Source organism: Arachis stenosperma, chromosome 1 (genome assembly GCF_014773155.1).
Source record: "Arachis stenosperma cultivar V10309 chromosome 1, arast.V10309.gnm1.PFL2, whole genome shotgun sequence".
Classification (NCBI taxonomy): domain Eukaryota; kingdom Viridiplantae; phylum Streptophyta; class Magnoliopsida; order Fabales; family Fabaceae; genus Arachis; species Arachis stenosperma.
The window spans coordinates 105,674,953-105,680,952 of NC_080377.1; positions in this window are offsets into that span (position 1 = coordinate 105,674,953).

The following is a 6,000-nucleotide window of genomic DNA, read 5'->3' on the forward strand; positions in this document are numbered from 1 at the left end:
ATATCAAACTTTATTAACAAATTCCAACTACATTACCAATCAATCAACAACCACATCTCATTTATTAACATAGCTCATTTCACAATTTCACAATTCATTTATCTCCATCATATCACTATTAATCATCATTTCATCAAACATCATCATACAACCACATCCAACAATTCAACAACCATTCAAATCCAATCCTATCCTATGGGTCACTAGCCTAAGTGTCCATGAATATTATATACTACATAGAGAAAACTGAATCCATACATTGGCCGATTTCTAATATAAACCAAATGAGCTTTCTGGTGCACGAAATTGTATATGCCAATATTAATGGACTATTTAACACAGCTTCGTACCACTAACCAGCAAGTGCACTGGGTCGTCGAAGTAATACCTTACGTGAGTAAGGGTCGATCCCACGGAGATTATTGGTTTGAAGCAAGCTATGTTTATTTTATTATTCTTAGTCAGGATATTAATTAAAATTATCAGTTGGAATTTTTAGAAAAATAAAAGAGTGTGAAATAGTTACTTGTTGTGCAGTAATGGAGAATATGTTGGGGTTTTTGGAGATGCTTTGTCCTCTGAATCCCTGCAACATAATGCTTACTCACTTTCATAAATGCAAGGCTCCTTCCATGGCAAGCTGTATGTAGGGAATCACCATTGTCAGTGGCTACCTCCCATCCTCTCAGTGGAAACGGTCCAGATGCTCTGTCACAGCACGGCTAATCAGCTGTTGGTTCTCGATCATGTTGGAATAGGATCCATTGATCCTTTTGCGTTTGTCATCATGCCCAGCAATCGCGAGTTTGAAGCTCGTCACAGCCATTCAATCCTTGAATCCTATTCGGAATACCACAGACAAGGTTTAGACTTTCCGGATCCTCAAGAGTGGCCGCCATCAGTTCTAGCTTATACCACGAAGATTCTGATTAAGGAAGCTAAGAGATACTCATTCAATCTGATGTAGAACGGAGGTGTTTGTCAGGCACACGTTCATGGATTGAGGAAGGTGATGAGTGTCACGGATCATCACCTTCTCCATAATTAAGCGCAAATGAATATCTTAGATAGGAACACGCATGTTTGAAAGGAGAAACAGAAACAATTGCATTAATTCATTGAGACGCTGCAGAGCTCCTCACCCCCCAACAATGGAGTTTAGAGACTCATGCCGTCAAAGTGTATAAAATTTAGATCTGAAAATGTCATGAGGTACAAAATAAGTCTCTAAAAGTTGTTTAAATAGTAAACTAGTAACCTAGGTTTACAGAAAATGAGTAAACTATGATAGATGATGCAGAAATCCACTTCTGGGGCCCACTTGGTGTGTGCTGGGGCTGAGACTTAAGCTTCTCACGTGCCTGGGGCTGTTTTGGGCGTTCAACGCCAGGTTGTAACCTGTTTCTGGCGTTGAACTCCAGCTTGTAACCTGTTTCTGGCGCTGGACGCCAGACAGCAGCATGATACTGGCGTTGAACGCCAGTTTACGTCGTCTATCTTCGCGCAAAGTATGAACTATTATATATTGCTGGAAAGCCCTGGATGTCTACTTTCCAACGCCGTTAAGAGCGCGCCAATTGGACTTCTGTAGCTCCAGAAAATCCATTTCGAGTGCAGGGAGGTTAGGATCCAACAGCATTAGCAGTCCTTTTTTCAGCCTAACTCAGATTTTTGCTCAGCTCCCTCAATTTCAGCCAGAAAATACCTGAAATTACAGAAAAACACACAAACTCTTAGTAAAGTCCAGAAATATGATTTTTGCCTAAAAACTAATAATATTTTACTAAAAACTAATTAGAACATACTAAAATCTACATGAAATTACTCCCAAAAAGCATATAAAATATCCGCTCATCACAACACCAAACTTAAACTGTTGCTTGTCCCCAAGCAACTAGATGAATAAAAGAGGATAAAAAGAAATCAAGAAGCAATAATATCTCAGAGTTTTAAGTGAAGCTCAGTTTCTAATTAGATGAGCGGGGCTAGTAGCTTTTTGCTTCCAAACAGTTTTGGCATCTCACTTTATCCTTTGAAATTCAGAATGATTGGCATCCATAGGAACTCAGAATTCAGATAGTATTATTGATTTTCCTAGCTAAGTATGTTAATTCTTGAACACAGCTACTTTTATGAGTCTTGACCGTGGCCCTAAGCACTTTGTTTTCCAGTATTACCACCGGATACACAAATGCTACAGACACATGACTGGGTGAACCCTTTTCAGATTGTGACTCAGCTTTGCTAGAGTCCCTAGTTAGAGGCGTCCAGAGCTCTTAAGCACACTCTTTTTGCTTTGGATCACAACTTTAACCACTCAGTCTAAAGCTTTTCACTTGGACCTTCATGACACAAGCACATGGTTAGGGACAGCTTGATTTAGCCGCTTAGGCCTGGAACTACTTCCTTGGGCCCTCATATCCACTGATGCTCAAAGCCTTGGATCCTTTTCACCCTTGCCTTTTGGTTTTAAGGGCTATTGGCTTTTGTTCCTTTTTTTTTTCCAATGATTCCTTGTAAATTTTTTTTATTTTTTTTTCACTGCTTTTTCTTGCTTCAAGAATCAAATTCATGATTTTTCAGATCATCAATAACATTTCTCTTGTTCATCATTCTTTTAGGAGCCAACAATTTTAACATTCATGAAATTCAATATCAAAAATATACACTGTTCAGGCATTCATTCAGAAGACAAAAAGTATTGCCACCACATATAAATAATTATAATTTTCCTTATTAAGAACTCGAAAAAAAAATATTGCCTCTTTATTCTAAAAATCTACTATTTTATTCATGTTTGATGATGATGAGAAAAATAAATTATAGCTTAATTGGAAATAAGACCAAAATAGACATGCTAATTACTACTACTCCTATATAACTTCTAAGGTAAATTTCTATAATAATACTATCACAGAGTTAAAACTTAAAATTAGAACTTAACAACCTGTATTTTGGGAAGTGGATATTCCTCTAGTCTGTGGGGTGCTTGGTCCTTCAAGAGATAAGTTCTGATGCTTCAGTTCCTTTAAGTTACGCCCTTGCTCTTCCTGTTCCCTTAGGTGTCATGATCTTGATGAGTTTTAGCTCAGTGATCATGGCAAATCACACCAAACTTAGAGGTTTGCTTGTCCTCAAGCAAAATAAAGGATAGAAGAGGAATAGAGGGAGAGGCAATTTCGAAATCCAAAAGATATGATGAGTTGAAAAAGATTTGAAAAAGATTTGGATTGGAAAAAGATTTGTGTTTATGAATTAAGATACAATTGATATTTTTGAAAAAGGGATTTTAGAAATTAGGGTTTTTAGAAATTAGGATTAAAATTTTTGGAATTGAAGGATGATATTTTGAAACATGTTTATGCAAGAAATCATGAATTGAAACATAAAAATTAGAAAATTTGTGAAGAAAAACGAATTTTACCTCCTCCCCACCATTCTGGCGTTAAACGCCCAAATGCTGCATGTTTTGGGCGTTTAACGCCCAATTGCTGCTTCTCCTGGGCATTCAACGCCCAGCTGTTGCTTCTTTCTGGCGTTGAACGCCAGGAAGTCCTTTGTCACTGGGCATTTTTCTAAACGCCCAGGATGCTGTAATTCTGGCGTTAAATGCCCATAAGGAGCTTCTTTCTGGCGTTCAACGCCCAGAAGATGCTCCTTTCTGGCGTTCAACGCCCAGATGGCTATCCTTACTGGCGTTGAACGCCCAGTGGATGCTTCTTTTGGGCGTTCAACGCCCAAAACATTTCTTACTGGCTTTTTCACGCCAGTGAGCTTCCAAATTCCCCTGTAACTCTGTGAATTCAATCAATTGCTATTTTACATTTTGAAGATACTTTGACATATACCTGTAAAAATCAATTAATTAACCAAAACGAATAAAATTAAATTTTGTGAATGGCTGGGTTGCCTCCCAGCAAGCGCTTCTTTAATGTCGTTAGCTGGACTATCACTAAGCTTTAATCAAGTCTCAGTTTTGAGCATTCTTGCTCAAAATTGCTTTCAAGATAATGTTTAACTCTCTGTCCATTAACAATGAACTTTTTGTTAGAGTCATTATCCTGAAGCTCTACGTATCCATATGGTGATACACTTGTAATCACATATGGACCTCTCCACCGGGATTTTAATTTCCCGGGGAATAATTTGAGCCTGGAATTAAATAGCAGAACTTTTTGCCCCGGCTCAAAGACTCTGGATGACAATTTCTTATCATGCCATCTTTTTGCTTTTTCTTTGTAAATTTTTGCATTCTCGAAAGCATTGAGTCTAAATTCCTCTAGCTCATTTAACTGAAGCAATCGTTTTTCTCCAGCTAACTTGGCATCAAGGTTCAGGAATCTGGTTGCCCAGTAGGCCTTATGTTCCAGTTCCACTGGCAAGTGACATGCCTTTCCATACACAAGCTGGTATGGAGAGGTCCCTATAGGGGTCTTGAATGCTGTTCTATATGCCCACAGAGCATCATCCAAGCTTCTTGCCCAATCCCTTCTACGGTTAATTACAGTCCGTTCCAGGATTCTTTTGAGTTCTCTATTTGAGACTTCAGCTTGCCCATTAGTCTGTGGGTGATATGGAGTGGCCACCCTGTGGCTAACTCCATAACGAACCAAAGCATAATAGAGCTGTTTATTGTAGAAATGAGTGCCCCTATCACTGATTAGTACTCTAGGGGTGCCAAATCTGCTGAAGATGTGTTTCTGGAGGAATTTTAACACTGTCTTAGTGTCATTAGTGGGTGTTGCAATAGCCTCCACCCATTTGGATACATAATCCACTGCCACCAGAATATAAGTGTTTGAGTATGATGGTGGGAAAGGTCCCATGAAGTCAATACCCCATACATCAAACAACTCAATCTCCAAGATCCCTTGTTGAGGCATGGCATAACTGTGAGGCAGATTGCCAGATCTTTGGCAACTGTCACAATTAAGCACAAACACTCGGGAATCTTTATAGAGAGTAGGCCAGTAGAAGCCACATTGGAGGACTCTTGTGGCTGTTCGCTCACTTCCAAAATGTCCTCCATATTGTGATCCATGGCAGTGCCATAGGATCTTCTGCGCTTCTTCCTTAGGCACACATCTACGGATTACTCCGTCTGCACATCTCTTGAAGAGATATGGTTCATCCTAAAGATAGTACTTTGCATCTGTGATCAATTTCTTTGATTGCTGCCTACTGTACTCTTTGGGTATGAACCTCACTGCCTTGTAGTTTGCAATATCTGCAAACCATGGCACTTCCTAGATGGCAAAGAGTTGCTCATCCATAAAGGTTTCAGAGATCTCAGTAAGAGGGAGGGACGCCCCTTCTACTGGTTCTATTCGGGACAGGTGATCTGCTACCTGATTCTCTGTCCCTTTTCTGTCTCTTATTTCTATATCAAACTCTTGCAGAAGCAACACCCATCTTATAAGTCTGGGTTTTAAATCCTGCTTTGTGAGTAGATATTTAAGAGCAGCATGATCAGTGTACACAATCACTTTTGATCCTACTAAATAGGATCTGAATTTGTCAATGGCGTAAACCACTGCAAGTAGCTCTTTTTCTGTGGTTGTGTAATTCTTCTGTGCGTCATTTAGAACACGACTGGCATAGTAAATGACGTGCAGAAGCTTGTCATGCCTTTGTCCCAACACTGCACCAATGGCATGGTCACTGGCATCACACATTAGTTCAAATGGTAATGTCCAGTTTGGTGCAGAGATGATTGGTGCTGTGACCAATTTAGCTTTCAGAGTCTCAAATGCCTGCAGACACTCCTTATCAAAGACAAATGGCGTGTCAGCAGCTAGCAGGTTGCTCAGAGGTTTGGCAATTTTTGAAAAATCCTTTATAAACCTCCTATAGAATCCTGCATGCCCCAGAAAGCTTCTGATTGCCTTAACATTGGCAGGTGGTGGTAATTTTTCAATTACCTCTACCTTAGCTTGATCCACCTCTATTCCCTTGTTCGAAATTTTGTGCCCAAGGACAATTCCTTCAGTCACCATAAAG